At 49.6% G+C, this 19,595-nt stretch overlaps 2 long non-coding RNA genes across 2 annotated transcripts; both read left to right on the plus strand.

The window, feature by feature from the left end:
• The first annotated feature begins 2,918 nt into the window (after positions 1-2,918).
• LOC144280558 (uncharacterized) lies at positions 2,919-7,806 on the plus strand. The gene is made up of 3 exons (XR_013348972.1): positions 2,919-3,293; positions 7,294-7,334; positions 7,449-7,806. It is a non-coding gene; the product is annotated as an uncharacterized LOC144280558 (long non-coding RNA).
• Positions 7,807-14,334: 6,528 nt separating this feature from the next.
• On the plus strand, positions 14,335-17,542 carry LOC144324619 (uncharacterized). The gene is made up of 3 exons (XR_013390052.1): positions 14,335-15,817; positions 15,907-16,017; positions 16,510-17,542. It is a non-coding gene; the product is annotated as an uncharacterized LOC144324619 (long non-coding RNA).
• Positions 17,543-19,595: the final 2,053 nt, after the last annotated feature.

Genomic DNA, 19,595 nt, shown 5'->3' on the forward strand with positions numbered 1-19,595 from the left:
CCACATATAGTGGAGAGACCTCTGACCAGTGAACATTCCCATGCAAGTTTTTGTGTGGAAATGTTTTTATTTCTCTTGGGTACATGCCAAGGTTTTATGCCTCCTCCCACAATTAAGGGATCAGATGTGTCCACCAGCCAAAGCAAGCACAGCCCCGGCCACCAGGCCTCTTACTGAGAGGCCTAGCAGGAGCCCAGCACCCTGCCAGGGCCTGTGTGGTCAGAGGGGGGGCGTAGCCAGGGACAACGGAAGTGGGAGCAAAGTGAGCAAAGGCGTGGGTTCCCTGGGCAGCCTGTGCTCATATCTGACGTCTGGAGAGTAAGAGTCTTTCCTCTGTCTGAAGGCTCTTCCTCTTCTCCATCTTTTTTTCTTCAAGATTTATTTTTCAAGAGTGTTTCCCGCAAAAAGAAAACTATTGATTGCAGTGGCAGGCCTATGATCAAGGAAATACAGTGAAAGCCTCCATGAGATCCCACCTCACACTGGGTAGCATGGCTAAAGGGAACAAGTAAGGAAACAACAGGTGTTGGTGAGGATGTGGAGAAGTGGAGGGGGCTCTTGCACTGCTGATGGGAATGCAGCTGCTCTAGAAAAAAGTGTGGAAGTTCCTCAAAAAGCTAAAAATAGAGCTATCCTATGACCCAGCAATTGCACTACTAGGTATTTACCCCAAAGGATATAAATATAGTGATTCAAAGGGGCACCTGCACCCCAATGTGTATAGCAGCAATGTCCCCAGTAGCCAAACTATGGAAAGAGCCCAGATGTCCATGAAAATGTATATATAATCGATATATTCATCTTGTTATAATGCAATGACATGGATGAAACTAAGAGGGTATAATGCTAAGTGAAATAAGTCAGTCAGAGAAAGACAAATACCATATGATATCACTCACATATGGAATTTACAAAACACAACAGAAGAACATAAGGGAAGGGAAGGAAAAATAAAATAAGATGAAAATTGACAGGGAGGCAAGCCATAAGAGACGTTGAACTCTCAGGAACAAACTGAGGGTCGCTGGAGGAGAGGTGCATGGGGGATGGGGTAACTGGGTGATGGGCATTAAGAAGAGCATTTGATGTGATGAGCACTGGGTGCTGTATACAACCGATGAATCACTAAATTCTACCCTTGAAACTAATAAGACACTATAGGTTAACTAAATTGAATTAAAATAAAGCACTTTTTAAAGAGGAAAACAAAATAAAAAGTAGTAGACCCACGTGTGTTGATTTGGGAATCATTGAAAAGCACCCCAATCAAGGCCTCCTCCCTCACCAGCCTCCTGAAATCCCCTCACTCGCTCCTTCCGGTACAAGCAGTTCAAGCTAGAGGCCTGTTTAAAGATGACTCATGAAACCACCTCATCAGCACACCTCTCCTGGCCAATCCACTTGAAGACTTGAGTGAAAGAAAAAAATGTGTGCCCTTGTATACACATCTGTATGTATTTCCCTAATGAGCAAGAGGTTTCTAGAACATTATAGTAACAAAAAAAAAAAAAAAGAAAGAAGAAAGAAAGAAAGAAAGAAAGAGAAGAAAGAAAGAAAGAAAAGAAAGAAAGAAAGAAAGAAAGAAAGAAAGAAGAAAGAAAGAAAGAAAGAAAGAAAGAAAGAAAGAAAGAAAGAAAAGTAGATATATTAAAACTCAACAGTATTTTAAGTTTAAATATTTTATTTATACTCCAAAATAGTACTTTCCTGGCTTTAATGACAAACTCATCAGTAAGAATTTCAAAGTCTACTTCTTTGTTTATCTTATTCTCAGTGGATAACATTGCCATGCTTAAGAATTTCTCTTGACCAGGTGGGCCGATGATGGCTACTGAGGCCTGCCCAAGGGGCTGGCTGTACCCACCCCTACCACCCCCATGCTATGCAACCCTGCTTAGGCCTTGGAGACCAACACCAGCCTGGCCCAAGCACCCAGGTTATCTCACCCCCAGGAATTAAAAACATTATCACCCCTGTTGTTCCCCAGAAAAAGAAAAAAAAAAAAAAAAAAGAATCTCTCTTAACCAGGTGATGCTCTTAACTTCCAACTGACTTTAGCTCATTGCAAAGCCTTTCAGATCCTGTGTTTAAAGTGTTGAGCTTTCGTTCTTCACATATTTTTTTGCATGAATTTTTCTTCTTTGCATGAATTTATTGCACTAAATGTCATTTATTTTGATTCCTGAGTTCTTTCAGCACCCCCTGAAATGTTGCACCCTTGCTGAGGACCTCACCCTCGTCCCAGCCCAGCTGAGACTCCTCTGATAGCAGAAGTATCATAGGAGGAGAAGAAAGAAAACCAACTCATTCATCCAACAATGAAGTCATGCATTCATCCAGCCAGCCAGCCAGACAATATGTTAACTGAGTGCCTACTATGTGCCAGGCACTGTTCTGGAAACTTGAGATATTACAGTGAACAAGACAGATTCTAGTGGAAAGACAGACGTGAAATGGGATAAATAAATGAAGTACAGTATTAAAGGCTAAGAGAAGCATAAAATAGGAAACTGGTGGCAGGGGTGGGTGAGGTGGCAGGAGGTGTCAGAAGGGGTAAGGTAGAGCTCTATGAGAGTGAGGGCCCATTGTGTCCACAGAGTAGGAAAGAGTCTGCCCATAGGATGTTCTGTGTTCCCTTTAAGGTGTTAATTTTTTTTTTTTAATTTGGATGTCTTTAGATGTACATCGCTCTCTGTTCCACCATTGGCTCTATGCTTCCCTCTTGTCTTGCACTCATTTGTTTCCTGGCTCTGTGCCCCAAGCCATGTAGAAAACTGTGGGCCTTAGAGGCAACAGAGAGAGCCACAGGACAGATGGGGCAAAGGACAGCCAGACCCCACCTGTGTGGCTGAGAAATCAGGGGCGAGTACCCTCTACCCTCACGTCCTTTATAGCGCGAAGTCACAGTTGCTGATGTCACAGTGGGGGCATCCCCTGAGAAGCGCTGAGGTTTAAGTTTTCCACCAACAGAGAGAAATAAGAGCTGAGTCAGAAATAAGTGCAGTTATGGACACTAGGGAATGTTACATTTCTTTCATGTTTTAGTTCATGGACTAAGAATCACGTCCACAAGAATAGTGTCTATTGAACCTCTTCCATGTTCCAGACACCTTCGGACTCCTAAGCTCTCTGCAATCCTCACCATAGCTGCTCAAGCTAAGTGTGATTTTTCCCACTCTCGTTCTCCATTTCCCAGGTGACAGGCCGACGCTCAGAGAGATGAAGTGATTGGCCCAAAGACGAGCAGTGAGCTCTTGGTGGAAGTACCCAGCTCCTATCCATCTGCTCCAAGAGTAAGTTCTTTGCTGTAAACCTTGCTGCCTATTGAAGAAATGGAATGCCTCCCCCATCCTGTTGCTGTAGGTGTGCACAATGAAATTGGCCTGGATGGTTCTCTCTCTCTCTCTCTCTCTCTCTCTCTCGTAAATACCTCTAGGAATACCCATCTCATTTGAGCCTCAGGGAAACTCTGTGAGTGACACAGTGTCACCCCATTTTGCAGACAGGGAATAGGTGTGGTGACATAAAATGATGAAATGTCCAAAGTTAGCTAGCAAGTTAGGAGATGTGAAGCTGAGCCAGAGTCCTGTCCCAGCGCGGCATCACCCATCTCAAGACAGGATTGCAAGCTTGTGGGCCACCCACCCGGGTCAAGCCACTTACCCCAGACTTCTTGCCATATCTACAAAATGCTACATAACATATAGTAAAAGGGCTGGCATCCTCCATGTCTGCTGACCCTCACACTCACTCACCACGCCAGATATTTCAGTCACAGAATCACTGATTGATCATAGAGCTGGATGTGACCCAGCGGGGCAGCTCCCCACTCACCAGTTCAAAGCACGTAAGGGTTTTCGGTGGAATTCTGCTGCTTGTGACCGACTCGCCAGGCCAAGTGACCCCGTGCATTCTCTCCGTGAAACACCTGCTCCCTTTCCCCTCCGCAGGAATACTGACTGCACAAAACAGAGGGTGCTCGTGGCTTCCAGGATGCCACACGCTATATATCTGCCTGTTGAATGAATGTCACCTGCAGTGATATGTGTGTTCCCAACCCTGTTCTGTGCCAATACTGCTTCAAGGAATGTCACATAAACTGGGGGAAGTGTGGGTGTGAAAGAAAGAGTTGTTGTTTCTGTAAGAACCAACTTGACAGTTTGGAGAGACTTAATAAAGGAGGGATCCTCAAGTAAGGCTATTATTGAATTGGATGTAGGCAAGACAACGGGAAAGATGGGTGGTGAAGCACGGTATCTAAAATGTTCCTGTACTAAACTTGTTTTCAGGTGTCTAAGTTCTCACTCTGCTCTACGGAACCCGAAGTTAGAAATTATAGATGATGCATCAAGGGTGTGATTTTTGTACAGGGGCAAGGGAGGGCAGGGAGGGCAAAAAATAGGCATATTCTCAATGCAAAGACCTTGACTCTGTATCAAACTACTGGTGAAGGAATGTACATTTGTGTTTTGGGTTAACAAAAAATGTTTAAGATATGTTTATGTAATTTAAATTTTCTTCTAATGTATACCCACACACATGCTCTTACATTAGTGGAGAAATGGGATTATGTTACATATATTGTTTTAATTTTGATGCAGTCTTTTTTTCCTTTTTCTTCTCATTGGATCCTTCCTTATTTTCTCCTGTCCACCTCGTACCATATGACTATCCATCCTCCAAACCAGGACGACAGTGAGTTCTGGCTTCTGCTATGTTCCTTCCATGCTCATGCGCATTGGCTCACGTATACAATGCGGGCAGAGGGTGAAGAAAGGTGGCATATTTCTTCTTAAAAGTGGGATAATTTGGGGGCACCTGGGTGGCTCAGATAGTCAAGCATCTGCCTTCAGCTCAGGTCACTATCCCGGGGTCCTGGGATTGAGCCTTGGTCTCCTTCTGCGCACCTCCCCCCCACACCCGCTCCTTCTCTCTCTCTCTCTCTCTCTCTCTCTCTCTCTCAAATAAGTAAATAAAATCTTTTTTAAAAAGTGGGATAATTTTATGCACAATTGCTTGCACCTCACTTTTTCTCACCAATTATTCATGGTAATCCCCATGAATCACCTATTACAGGTCCAACTGTTCTTTTTAATGGCTGCAGAATATTTCCTTGCATGTGCTAATATATTCACCCTCTCCCCCTCTGAAGGGCATTTGCTTTGTTTCTAGGTTTTGTTTTCCACCATAAACAACAATTTATTATAAATCCGTGTGCATCTAGTCATACATTCTGACTCTTGAACAACACAGGGGTTGGGGTGCCGACCCCTACACAGTCCAAAATCCATGTATAATTTTTGACTCCTCAAATTTTACTAGAAGCCTACTGTTGACTGGAAACCTTACTGATAACATAAACAGTCAATTAACAGACACTTTGTATGTTATATGCATTACATGGTGTATTCTTATAATGAAAGAAGCTAGAGGAAAGAAATTGTTATTAAGAAAATCATAAGGAAAATACACTTACAGTGCTGTGCTGTGTTTATTGGACTTACACAGTTCAAACTGTGTTGTTCAAGGGTCAACTCTATTTTTATTTTTTTATTTTTTTCAACTCTATTTTTATATCCGTGGGGTAGACTCCAAGAAGTGGAATGGATATGCTTACTTTTAATTTTAGTAGATATTGCCAGATTGCTTTCCAAAGATTGCCGTGCTACCCAAGAACCACAATTAAAGTAACTTTTCCCACATTCCCACCAGCAAGAGATATCATCAGTCTTAAAATGTGAGTCATTCTGATAGAAGCAGAGTAGCATCTCATCGCTACTTAAATTTACATTCCCTGACTGCTAGAGCCTGAAATCTTTTTATGTTTTTTGATCATCTGGAATTGCTCTTCTGCGAACTGCCTATTTGCATCCTTTGTAAATATTCCTTCCTTTACAAAAAAATCATTGCTTCAGTTAATTCTGCAGCTAGTCCATCAGCTTCCACTCCCTGTCCCATTAGATAGGACTGGAAATGTTGTAAATATTGATATGTTGCTATGGAAAACCATCTGAAATGAACAGAAGAAATGAAAGCCGCTAAGGGCTAGGAAATAGGTGTGGGAAAAGAGGCTAGAATGCCGTAAAGCAAGAGGAAGGATGAAATAAGAGACTGGGATTCTTGAGAAGGTAGAAATGATGTAGCCACGTGGTGCTCAAATTGGTATATGCGAAAAAACACAATGAAGGAGTCAAAACTCAGAAGGGATATACACATTCACATGCGTGTGCTTGCACACACACACCTGCACGTCGTTCACTGAACCTTTGCCATGTGCCAGCCACCACGCTTAGTGCCTTGCCTTCTGCATCTCCCCCTTTGCTAGAAGGTATACAGCACTATTATTCCCACTATACAGATGGAAAAACAGAGGCGCACAGAAGTCTAGTAACATGGTTACACCTGCATTGCTCATAAAGTGGTAGAACCAGGACTGGGACCCAGGTTGGCCTGCCCCAAGGCCTTAGCTGGGAGATGACTGGCCTGAGAGGTGTGGACAGAGCTGCCACCAAAGGGCTTGGGTCTAGACCAGGGTTCCAAACTGGGCCTAGGAAGGGGTTACAGACCAAGTGAAGACAAATTAGAAATGCTGAAGCCTGGGTTTGGTGGCTTCAGCATTTCCCAATCTGAGTGCCCTCCCGGCAGATTGCTCCACAAGGGCATCACCCACCCCTGCGGTGTGTCTGGGAATCTGGCAAAGGACGAACGGGGTTGGATTCAGCAGACAGAGGTTCAAATCTCCGTTCTTGCACTCACAAGGGAAGCACCCTCTTGGCTTCTGTTCTCCTTCTGCACAATGGCAGAGCCCCGCCTGTGCGTGGGAGAGGAGGGCCTGCAGTTGGTGCTGGAAAAATCCTGGATGGATTTCAATTCTCAGCTACCTCCATCCTGCACTTGGGTCCCTCCCATCCTCAGTGAGAGGACAGATGATTTGTAGGAGTCCTGCCAGGATCTGTGCTCTGAGGTCTCTCTGTGGAAACTCCTTGAACCTCGAACCCCAAGAGGTACGCCTGTGGTTCTTCTTTTACAAATGAGGCATCTGGTGCTTAGAGGGAGTGAGCCATCTACTTGAGGTCTTACCCCTGGAACCCTTGCTTGACATCAAAACATGTGGCATTAAAGGGAGCATGTGATGGGATTCGCTGGGTATTATACCATATGTTGGTAAGTTAAATTTAAATTTAAAAAATACATAAAAAATAAAATTTATAATTCCCTTTCAGGACAAAAAAAAAATGTGCCCTTTCTACAACACGCACACTTTATTCAACTCTACAATTACTTTTCTTGCAGACAATAAGAAAATCTCAAGGTACAAAATCCATGCGGATGAGGTAAGTTTCAAACACAATCTCATATCATTCAATGGGTCTGCTGTTAAATCAGCTCTTGGGGGACCCCTGATCACCTCTGTGCTTTCTCTTATCTCGCTCCACCTGTACCCCCAGGCCCAGGTTGGAGAAGCATCAAATCACAAATACATGAAGCATTCAAAGCCATTCCATCCTGCCCTCCCCCCTGGAGGGGAGAGAACGAATTCCTGGATATCAAGTGGCCAAAGTCACCCCGGAGAGGCCTGGGCTCCCGAGCGCCCACCGTGCCCCATCGCGAGCCCCTTCCCTCTGTGGGAAGCACAACACCTCCCCTCCCCTCCCCATGCCCCTTGCTCAGAAGCAACGGTGTCCAAGACACACGGTTAAGGACGGGGGCTGGTCCACTGGGCTGCATGCAGATGCAAACTTCCTCGAGATCTAGGGCAGCTGACTGCTAACAAATGAATGTTTCCATGGAAGACAGAAATCAAAACTCCTTTTGCTAAAAATACTGGGGAGGAAGGAAGGGTGTGGCCTCAGGAAACGGGACAATGCATTGAGCTCTGTGCCTGTGATGGAGATCTCCGCCCAGGCCCTGCTCCCTCGCCACATCGAGGCCAGAACCCTGCCACCCTGCTGCTTTCTGTCCTCCTCCTCCTCCTCCTCCTCCTCCTCCTCCTCCTTCTTCTTCTTCTTTCTTCTTTCTTTTTCTTCTTCCTCTTCCTCCTCCTCTCTTCTTCCTCCTCTCCTCCTCCTCCTCTTTAAAGATTTTATTTACTTATTTGAAAGAGTGAGAGAGTACAAGTGGGAGGACAGGCTGAGGGACAAGCAGACTCCCTGCCGAGTGAGGAGCCAGATACAGCCTCATCCCAGGACCCTGAGATCATGACCTGAGCTGAAATCAGACACTCAACTGACTGAGTCACCCAGGTGCCCCCCATTCTGCATTTCTATGCCCCAGCCAGCTCTTCCCCCTGGGTCCTGGGCTCTCTGCTCTGGGGACCAGCAACTTCCTACTGAGCCTTCCTCCACCGAGTGCTCCCTCCCTCTGGCTTTCTCCTTATTCTTCTTATACTGAATTCTTCTATCTTGTACTTTCATGAAGTCTTGAGTGTTCTCTTCTCTGAGGCTGTGCTGCATCGTGGTACAAGGATTGGCTCAGGGGCCTGACATGTGGGGTTTAAGAACCCATTCTTCCACTGGCTACCTGTGTGATTCTTGGCAGCACTATCTCTGGCCTGTTTCATCCTCTGTAAATGGGGAGAATAGGATGTTTCTGGCAGATCCCGTGTCAGAATACACCAAATAGTGTCCCTAAAGTGTTTTGCCCATTTAAAAAAATATTTTATTTATTTATCCATGAGAGACACAGAGAGAGAGAGAGAGGCAGAGACACAGGCAGAGGGAGAAGCAGGCTCGCTGTGGGGAGCCCAGTGTGGGACTCAATCCCAGGACCCTGGGATCATGACTCGAGCCAAAGGCAGACACTCAACCACTGAGCCCCCCCAGGTGTCCCTGTGTTGCCCATTATAAGGGCACAGTAGATGATCCCTTTTCTCCTAGCATGTTGATTATCCAGGGTCTTATGCTCCTTCTACAACCTGCCTGAGTGCCCCAGGGGTCTGTGTGGGTGGTGCTAAGTCGAAGATGCCTTTCTGTGACTCAGAGGTCTGTCCTGGCACTTGCACATGGCATAGTGACCCTGCACATGGCATAGTGACCCTGCCGCAGCCTGATTCTACTGCACCATCTGTGTCGGGAGCCAGACTGGGCAGGCCTCCAAAGCCATCATCATTTCCAGGGTGTGATCATTCAGCAAAGCCCAAAGAGGCCCGCAGAAGCCCCAGAGGCAAGGACAGAGTGGAAAGGAAATGTGTCGTGGGAACTTGGATCTAACTTTCTGCCGTGTCCTTGGGCAAATCTTTTAGGTTCTCACTTATTCATTTTAGATTCAACTCCAACTCGAGTTAGAAATTCCTCCCTTTTTTTCCTCCTCTGGCCACACTTTTCTTCAACGAATACAAGTTGGACAGGTAGGCACTACGGATATAAAAGTGAATGGGAATAGGTGAAATCCTGCCATGATAGCATCACAGAGCCCGTCATCTGATGAGGGCACAGATGTGGTCATCAAATAAATAAATGCAGAATTCTGCCCCTGAGGAGGGGTTCATGGTGCCAGAGGGTGACCATGACCTAGTCAGAGAGGTCAGGGAGTGCTTTGGGATGAAGCTGTGATTGAATGGAGATTGTAGGATAAGGAGGCGGTCACTGGCCACCAGGGGCTGGAAGAGATTTCCAGGCAGAGGACAAAGTCAGTGGTAAAGACCCAGTAGCCGGAAGGGACAGAGATGTGGGAGGAATCTGAAGAAGGCCAGTGGGGAGGACTGCGGGAGTGCTAAGGATTTGGGCTCCAGTATCCTATGAGCCTTGCGGTGGTTTTCAAAGGAGGGCAGGAGGGCACGGATACTCCACAGGTGGATGTTGGAAGAATGATTGAGTCTATCGGCACCTCATCTCCCCATTCATTTCTCAAATTAACTGAAGAGTCCCTTAGTAAGAGCTTGAAAATTTGGGACATGGGAGACGATGTTTTGAGGGAGGATATCTTGACACACAAAAGGGATGGGAAAATCTGGAAAGTGAGGTGACGTCTCAGAGTGTAGGCCCAGACGCTGCATCACAGTGGGTTCCCTGGGCCCCTGGTGAGGAGCTCAGGGCACTGGGCCGATGGCATCAGGAAGAGGTCAAGACAGGGGTCCTGAGGAAGGAAGGGAGCATATTCCAGTGTCTTTAACACCAAAGACCAAAGATATCTTGGCTACTTCATAATCAGGATCATGGCTAGCCATTCCTGAATATATTACGGGTAGAAAAAGAGAAAAACCTAGTGATTGTTAGGAGCTTTTACCAAGACAGTGGTGCCCCCTAAAACAATAGGAGGAGCCTGTCATCTGAGAAAGAAAAATGTGTATGTCCATAACTGTAATTCAGTTCAAGTGTGTGGCTCATAAAGACCATTTCTGTCCATGCAACCTGACTTTCTACTCTCTCAGGGAATTCAATCCACATCTGCCTGCCCGATCACAGCAGTTCATTGCACGGGGTAGATACTTGCTATCTGAGCACAGGCAGATGGCTTGGGGATGGTGAATCCCAGTTTCTGCATTGTGAGTTGGGAATAATGATACCTCCTTCATTGGGTTGGATGAGAGAACGTATGCACCGGATTCAGGATGGTGTCTGGTCCCGGGGCAGCAGCTACTATTACGGCAATTATTCTCTGTGCGGGATGTAGCTGTGAAGCTTCAACAGGGACCAGGAAGGCAATATAATCAACCATTACCCAAGAGACAATACAGGATGGTGGGCATCGTGTCAAAATGGAGAACCCTTGTCTGTCCGAAGGGGGAAGCAGCTCCTCAGCTTCAACCATTGGCTGCTGCGCAAGAATTCAGAACAAACGTGGTCTGACTTTTCCAGAAATGCTGGAAATCCCAGTTTATGACTTCGGTATTCATTCATTCATTCAAGACAACAACAACAACAACAACCACAACAACCACACAAACAATAACAACAAACAGAACTAACGATATTATGGGGGACACACACACACACACACACACACACACCCAGGTCCTGGAGCAAAGCTGGATTGAAGGAAGATGAAACAAAGCTTCACAGAGGCCAACTGTTCTCAAGAGTCAGATTTGCCCCAGAGATAAGACTAAAAGTGCAGGCAGGGCCCTGATGCGCTCCTGACATGTTTGGAGAAATGGCAGCATTGTAAAACATGCATACTGTCCCAACTTCCCTCGGGGAGGATTTCGGGGAGGACAGCTCTCATTCACCTGCTGGGACTGGGGCAGTTGCTCAATGACAATACCAGCGTTTTACGCTAGGGCAGAGGAGTGATGTGGGGGTCTAGGGTGGGCGTGTGTGGGGGGGGTGGGGGGGTTCTGGATGGTTCTACGAGGCTGCAATACCACCAATATCCACTGGGGGTCTCTCGCACACAACTGATGGGGTCAGCAGGGCGGCCCTGGCGCTAAGCGGGATGCCAGACCGGCCCAGGCCCCTGTGCAAGGATGGCCCCTGGCAATGTGACTACCTCTTTGTTATTTACAGGACCCAAACTTGGATTTCAAGGGACAGGTCTCCTGCCAGCCAGGCGGCCTGTCAAAGTCCTTCCTGTGTGCAGAAAGCCTCTGGAGATCATCTCTGCACACTGGGTTCTCAGGACAATCCCAAGAGTTTCCCTATAGATCAGCTCGGTGGCTTCCCGTGCCCAATCTCTCTCAGACGCTGGCACCAAGGCACCTGCTGTCTCCTTCCGCATTGGAGCTGAACAAGAAGTATAATTCCAGGTTTAAGAGAGATTGCCCTATTGGGAGTAGCGTAAAATTTGTTCAAAAATCTCAGGCCAAGAGGCTAAAAATCTGGGTTTGGGTTCTGGTGCTGCCATTTATTAGCCATGTGACTGTGGGCGGAGGGAGAAGCAGGCTCCATGCAGGGAACCCGACGTGGGACTCGATCTTGGGTCTCCAGGATTATGCCCCGGGCAGAAGGCAGGCGCTAAACCGCTGGGCCACCTGGGCGTCGGGCACTTTATAGAGGTTGGCTGAGCCCTGCTCTTGAGCGAGCGTCTCCGGCGCGTCTTGGCCATGAGACAGCAGCTCATCCTCTCTGGGCGTGGGACGACCTGGCTGGTACATCATGACAGAAGGGGCAGGAAGCAGGTGGCCCCCGGGCCGGTCACTCTCATGCAGCCGCAGGACAGCAGGGCCACGCAGCTTCCCAGCTCTCTCTTCCGATGCCTATTTTGGGATGGGCCATTCAAAAGAGGACCAGAAATTATTCCATCCGAAAAGGAACCAATAATCCAGTGCAAAGGGCTTTCATTTCCTCAATTGTTTCCAGGGTACAAAGTTGTTCTGAACCGGGGCACTGAGTCATGGAGATCCCAGGCCTTCCGCCCGCCTACAGAGCTAGGGGCTCTGACACAGAAACCAGAGAAGGGGCACTGTCAGGCTGGAGACTGGCCCCCAGAACCAAGATGATGCTTCTTTGTTCTGGATGTAGTCACACAAATGAGCAGAGGCAGCAGCCGCCTGGCCCAGAGAAACAGTCTGTGAAGAAAAGGGAGAGAAGACCTGGCCAAGGACAGCAAGTTGTGCAGGTGAAGTCATTGCACACAGCGCCGACGCCGCCTACGGAGAAGGCCTGGAAGCCTGGCCTCTCTGCAGCTGCTGTGTGGGTGTATCAGGCAGGGAGAGTCGGGGACAGCCACAGTTGTCATGGGTCTGGTTTGCCCCTCCGCCCCCTACTTTCCTCTTACTGACCCCAAGACAAGATGCTGTGAGGAAATGGGCTGCTTGGCCCCCATTGAGTCCTCTTGAATACCATCAGGAAACTGGGTGGCTCTTCCCAGTATTGTTATGAACCTGAGGAGCTCAGGATGGACCTGGTGCTGCTTAGACCTGGGGCAGGGCCAAGGTGGGGGTGGGGGCTGAAGTCATTTCATGGCAGCTCTGGGCCTCCCAAAGAATGGGTCTGGAAAAACAGACTTGTCTTTTTTTTTTTTAATTGCTTTTTTGTCCAACTGAATATCATAGTTCCTGCAGAAAATTTGGAAAATATAGACACAGGTAGAAAAGAAAATGTACAGAATGATTTTAGTCTGAAAAGCACCTGATTGATTCAGGAAACAATTATTTAATTGAGCACCTAGTATGTACCAGGCCCTGTTCTTGGTGCTGGGGATATTACAGGAACGAGCAAAGTCCCCACCCTCTCGAAGCCTCTGTTCTGAGCAGTAGGGCGGGGGAAGGAGCTTGAGGCTGATGGAACAGGGCACTGTTTTTGGCAGGGGGTCAGGGAACGAGGAAGCAACTTGGTGGGTATCTGGGGAAGAGTGTTTTAGGCAGAAGGAACAGAAGTGTGGCAGGAGCCTGCCTGGTGTGGTCAAGGGCGTGAAGGAAGCCAGCAGGGCTGGAACAGTCGCCCAAGGTGGGTTTGGAACGAGACAGGGGGCAGGGGCAGCTGGCTGAGGACATGTGGGGACTTATCTGCCATGGTAGACACTTCAGATTATTAGGGGGTGAAACAGAAGCCCAACATGGGCTGTTGAGCAGCAGAGCAACTGATCAGCCTTATGTTTTGAAATAATCACTCTGGGTGCTGGATGGGAAGGGGACAGGGATTAGGAGCCTAACAGAGATTAGGGGAGGGGTTGGCCTGGGTGGGGGCTGAGAAACCGGTTAGGCTGCTGCAGTGGTGCAGGGGAGAAAGTTTTCCTTGGCCCTCCTGGAGTTCCTGGCTGGGGCTGAAAATTAAACCCACAAAGGCAGATCAACAGGCGAAAAACACACGTTTTACTCAATTTTTACATGAAAGCTTTCGCAGGAGAATGAGGACTCAAAGTAGTGGTCAGAGCAGGAAGCTGTGATACCCTTCAGACAAACAAAAAATACGTTTTTGAAGAATTAACAAGATGGGGGTTGGGGCGGTGGATGGTAAGTGGTGAAGAGGCAGCAAGGTTTGTGTACACGGCCCTTTTGGCACCAAATTCCCTGTCACTGGTGCTAAGGATGTCTTCCTTCCTTGGGTGCCTTTCACATGGGAGATTTATCTCCTGCTTTCAGGAGGACAAAAAGCATCAAGGAGTCTTTCCTGCATCCCCTGTTGCCTAGGGGCCTCTGGTTGAAACAACAGCCCAGGTGGCATATCTTGGGGCAATGCGTTCTGCTGCTCTTGAATAGGATTACCGCGCTGTAGGGGCGCCTGGGGGGCTCAGTCAGTTAAGCGTCTGCCTTCAGCTCAGGTCCTGATCCTGGGGTCCCAGAATTAAGTCCTGCATCAGGCTCCTTGCAGGGAACCTGCTTCTCCTTCCCCCCACCCACACACCTCTCTCTTTCATAAATAAAATCTTAAAAAAAAAAGGGAACACAGTGCCATAGAAGTAGAGGGAGCTGCCCTGGTGGAGGCCAGAGCCCCTGCACTCTGGTACCCAGAATGCCTAGAAGAACAGTTTGAGAACCCCTGGACTGGAGGGTCTCCGAGGGCCCTTCGGGCTCTGGGCTCCTGTGACCCTGCAACCCGGCTTGCCAGGCTGTTTGAGGCCCTGCCCACTCCTGAGAGCCAACCTGGTCCTTTCTCCGGGCCTCTGAAAATGCTCACTTGAAAACTGGACAGTTTTCAGGGTTGTCCAGAAAGGGGAGAGATTTTGAAAATTAACTCCCACACACAGACCGTGGCCAACCCTGTTTAGGGATTGTAAAGATGGGTAAAGCCAAGCATCTGCCCCAAGGGACTTACGGCTGGGCTGGGGGATAGGAAGTCACACCAATGACCAAAGAACACGCGTGCAGGGGGCCTGTGACTTGCCTCGACTTTCTTCCACGGATCCAGGGCCCGGCCCAGGGCATCTGGAGAGCTTTCAACCACACCTGACTCCCAGAGGGTCCTCCGGGGATGCTCATTCAGTCGGCCCCAGTCCCCTCCGCGCCCCAACCCACGCTTGGGTAGCTCCTTAGTGTCTCAGAACCCGTCTGCTGTGCTGAGCTCTGGTCTGTGGGACCACGTAGTGCCCTGAAATAGCCTCAGCACACCCCCCCCGGGGGACGTGGTCTTCCAGAACACTGTTCTGTGTTCTTCCCACAGACCTCACGGAGGGAGAGCCTCGCAGGAGAGACGGGGCTTGCTGAACAGGTGGGACCCGCTCACTCCAGAACCTGACGACAACCAGGCGTCTCCAGAGGGAGACAGAGGGAGACAGAGGGAGACAGAGGGAGACAGAGGTGTGCAGGGGAGGGGTGGCCAGGGAAGGGGAGGCGAGAAAGAACCTTCTGAGGGAGCCGTAGGATTCTCACAATTACCAGGAAGGAAAACAAAATCGACCAAACCAGACTAAGAGCCGCCAACTAAAAAGACTTCTCTGAGTGAGACGGCTTTCCTGGAAGCTGTGACCTTTATCCTCCTGCAGCCGTTAATCTAATATTAAGGCCCTTAACCTTCTTGATCGCTCTTTCAGCATCGCTGGTTTCATATGAACCCCCCAGGCCTTCCCATAACGCAGCCCCAGCCAGGGGTGCCCTCCCCGCCGGGCCTCCCCGCGGCCTGGGGGAGGCTTCCTCCCTTGGCCCTTCCCTCAGGTGCGGGAGGGCACAGCCACCGCAGGCAGCCTCGGGGGACTCCTGTGGCTTCTCTGTCAGCTTTGTTTTCCTTCTCTCCTGAGGAAAACCCGTGGACGCCGTTTCTGGGGAAAAGACGAAGGCTCTGGCCCAGAGGCCGGAGGCCCAGCCGGGAGCCGCCTGTGTGCCCATCTCGGGGACCCCGCTGCGCCCTGTGGTGGGGACAGGCGAGGGAGCTGCCTGCCACCTCCAGAATGGCCAGCTCAGAAAGAGCTGTCACCCCCTGTGACGGGCCACCCGGCCCGCCTCTGTGTCCTGGCCTCTCCCCTCAGCGATGTGGCTGTTTTTGAAGAGAGCCCTGGGCCCTGGGTAATTGCTGAGTAGGTGGGAGCAGTGAGGGCGGGGGAGGGTCCCTGGTCCCCCCAGGGGAGGCCACTGGGGCACTTTCTCTTCTGTAGTCTGGGCAGAGCGACCAAGCACCTGAACATTCACTTTCCGAACCCTTGTTTCGCGGAGAGCGGAGGCCCTGCCTCGAGGGGGGCTGCAGAGTTCACCCAGAAGTAGAAGAGGTGAGGCCTGGAGACAGGGGCTTCCCACAGCCTCAGCCCAGCCACGCTGGGCAGGACAAGGACGGCCAAGATTGCTTCCTCGCACAGTACTGGGGTGGCCAGGCTGGGGCAAAGAGGGGGTGGCAGCAGCTTCTTCAAAGTCTGTTCCCACCAGAGGCCCCTCTTCCCAGGGAGTATGGACCCACGCCAGCTCCGCGCCGGCCCTCCTGCCCTCCTGCCCTCCTGCCCCGGGGGGCTCCAGGCTTGGTGTTGGTTTTGGGCTTTGGCCTGGTGAGGACACCCCCCCAGCACCTCCTCAGACCTTAGGCTGTGAAAAGGCAAGCCCCCCACATGTCCGGGTCTCCTCTCCCACGGGGCACATGCACACAGCTCACACCCGGATGGCTTCTCTGCTTTGTCACGCTTTCCAGGCACAGCTCCCTTTGCAAGAGTGAGCAGAGCCCGGGCTCAGTGTTGGGGGAGCTGAACCCTCTGCTTTTCCTCCCTTCACAGTGTCCTCTCTGAGCAGCTGAGTTCTTGCAGATCTTCTCCAATGTCGATTCCCACCTGGAGTCACCTTGAACCCCACCCCTTACCTGCCTAGAGCTGGATACCTGTACCAGTGTACTCCCACCTCAAGGGACTAGAGGATGGATCCCACAAGAAGGACGTTGGAGCCCCAACATGACATGGCCACCATCACCACGTGGTCCAAGGCAGCTGTTTGCCTACAGCCACACACAGCACGAGGGGTGTCCCCCAGCCATGCACTCCCAGGCTTTGGGTATAGGGAAGGTCCCAAACTTACACCCAATGTTTGTAAGCTTAGCCTTGGCCTAAATAGCACTCTGGAAGGGATCCAGGTTCTCCTAGCTACGAGTAGATGCCACTAGGTTGGGCAGTCATCCACAGGCTTTCACGTGAAAATACAGAAGAGGGTCTCTGGCCATGTGAACCCAAGGGGGTCACGAGCCCTGGAGGTGGACATGTCCCTGGATTTGCGCCATGTGACAGGCAAATGGAGCTAAACAAAACAAAACAAAACAAAAACCAAAAACCTTAAACATGGTCTAATAACTACAAAAACACTTCTAAATAACAAAGCACTGTCTTTTCATTCTTCTGTATTTTATACAGCTGAAGCTTTAGGGTTTTTTTCCCCCTTTTATCAGGTTGCCAATGTTCAGAGCTGTCTAAATGGCCTATCACCCCCAGCTTACTGATCTCAAGAAGTAAGATGAGTAGGTTTAACAGAACAGGATTGGGGCAGAGTCGGGGGTATCTCTTGGAGTCAGGGAGCAGCATTTACCAAGGACCTGTGGTCAGCAGAGCCCTGACTGGGATCGGTGTGAGGCTACAACCAACTTGCTCAGATGTGCTCTCTTGGGACCTGGATACTATTGGGAAGATGAAAGTCTATAAGCCTGATAGAAAAAAAAAAAATCACAAGGCAAGGAACAAAGCATGCTAGTGCACTCAAATGAATTAAGTGCAAACTCGCTAGGAGTGGAGGGTTGGGGTTGGAGAAGGGCTTAGCCAGGTGTGGTTAACCACGAATCAAAAAGGCAAGCCCTAAAAAAAAAAAAAAAAAAAAAAGGGTAGGGTGGTTAGTGAGGGGGTGGGGGCAAGGGTGTGGGTAAGTGAGGAGGAAGAGAGGCAGAGGGGTCAAGGTGGCCTAGAGAAATCAGTCAGTGGTCTAGGAAGTCACACTCAGGATATTGCAACACCTCCTCGGGCCCCCACCCATGCGTACAGCACCCCTGCCACTCTCAAGTGCAGGCCTCCTGCCTGGGGCGGTACAGTCATCGCCATAGCAACCAATTGTTCTGTCACAGAGACATGACTCTGACTCTAGGTAGGGGATGAACAGAAAACACATAGAAAACTGCTAAGTGACAGAGATCTAGTTTTCCAGCAAGTGCCCCTGCTAAGAAAGACGAGAAAACGTACAGACCAGAAGATAAATAGACCAGGGATGAGCAAAGGCTACATTTTGCATGAGGCACCAGCTGTCTGCTGCAAACAATAGCAATCTGATAGGTTCAACAGGAATGATGCTTGGGACCCCTGGGTGGCTCAGCGGTTGAGCGTCTGCCTTCAGCCCAGGGTGTGATCCTGGAGACCTGGGATCGAGTCTCGCATGCTTCTCTCTCTGTCTGTATCTCTGCCTCTCTCTGTGTGTCTCTCATGAATAAATAAATAAAATCTTAAAAAAGCAAAACAAAAAACCAGGAATGATGCAAGGCCACAGGGGAGCCTCCATCAGCCTGCAGGGCTGGGCATGTGCAATGCGAGGTTTATGAGACAGAAAGGGGGATGCCTTCAACGTGTCCTCCCAATCTTGCATGTATTCCTGATGCTTTTACTGGGAACAGCTTGCTCTGCTGCCCCTAACAGGATCCTAGCTTTCCTGCATGCATGCGTGTGTGTGAATTCTCTCAAGGAGGACTCCTCCGTGCTGCTCAGGTGTTAGCAGCCCAAGTACAAACCTTACTAATTAGCAATCATTGGGGAAAAGTTAAGTCTGAGCTACCAAGCTTAGGGGCGAAGCATATTATTGCTCTGAAGGCATGACTGACACTGTGCCTTTGTCAGTCACATCAGCCCAGTCTGCCATTTGCACCGTATGACCAAGGGCAAGCCCCTTGCCCATCCTGGTCCTCGACTTGTAGAGGGGACCGCCGGACTCCCCGAGCTCCGGAGGCAATGCTTGCACTCATCCTTGTTTCCAGTTTCTAATACAGAGGCCCGCTCTGAGGGACGCACCTGCAAATGCCAGGTTGACTTCACGTGCTGAGTGTTTTCATAACGCAGAATCAAGGGGCAGAGTCGGGTGTCTCTGGGAGTTAGGGAGCAGCATTTACCAAGGACCTGTGGTCGGCAGAGTCCCGCCTGGGATCGGTGTGAGGCTACAACCAATTTGCCCAGATGTGCTCTCATGGGGCCTGTATACTGTTGGGAAGATAAAGTATACAAGCCTGATAGGAAAAAAAAAATCACAAGGCGAGGAACAAAGCATGTGATTGCACTCAAATGAATTAAGTGCAAACTCGCTAGGAGTGGAGGGTTGGGGTTGGAGAAGGGCTTAGCCAGGTGTGGTTACTGTACTCATCTGCTGTTCCATTCTGGCTTCAGTTAACACCCATTAACCACCTCCTAGGTGGCAGTCTCAGGGCCAGATATGTGGAGTCAAGGTAAGAGGTGATGGTGCCTTGGGGAGACACGCAGGTGCATGTCAAAGCCACGAGGTACAGGCTGGCATCCACACGTGGACGAGCACACCAAAGCGCGGAGAAGGGGCCTCTGGGTGCAGACGCAGAGCTTCCTCCACACCCCTGGGGTGGTGGGAGGCAGCCTGGGGGGGAGGAAAGCAAGTCGCATGGAGGGGCAGTGCTAGGGAGACCCCGAAAGGACCCGGGAACCTCAGAGTGACAGGAGGGGTGGAAATTGAGAGCAAACATGCCAGGCTGATGCTGGTGCTCTGACATCTTTGTTCTTCTCAAAGGGCTAGAAAGAAGCAGACCACTCAGAGAGGAAAGGCAGTAAGTTAAGGGAAAAGAAAACAGTTCGAATCCCAGGAGGGAAGAGGATGAGATCCG

The sequence above is a fragment of the Canis aureus genome, chromosome 12 (assembly GCF_053574225.1).
Source record: "Canis aureus isolate CA01 chromosome 12, VMU_Caureus_v.1.0, whole genome shotgun sequence".
NCBI classification, from domain to species: Eukaryota; Metazoa; Chordata; class Mammalia; order Carnivora; family Canidae; genus Canis; species Canis aureus.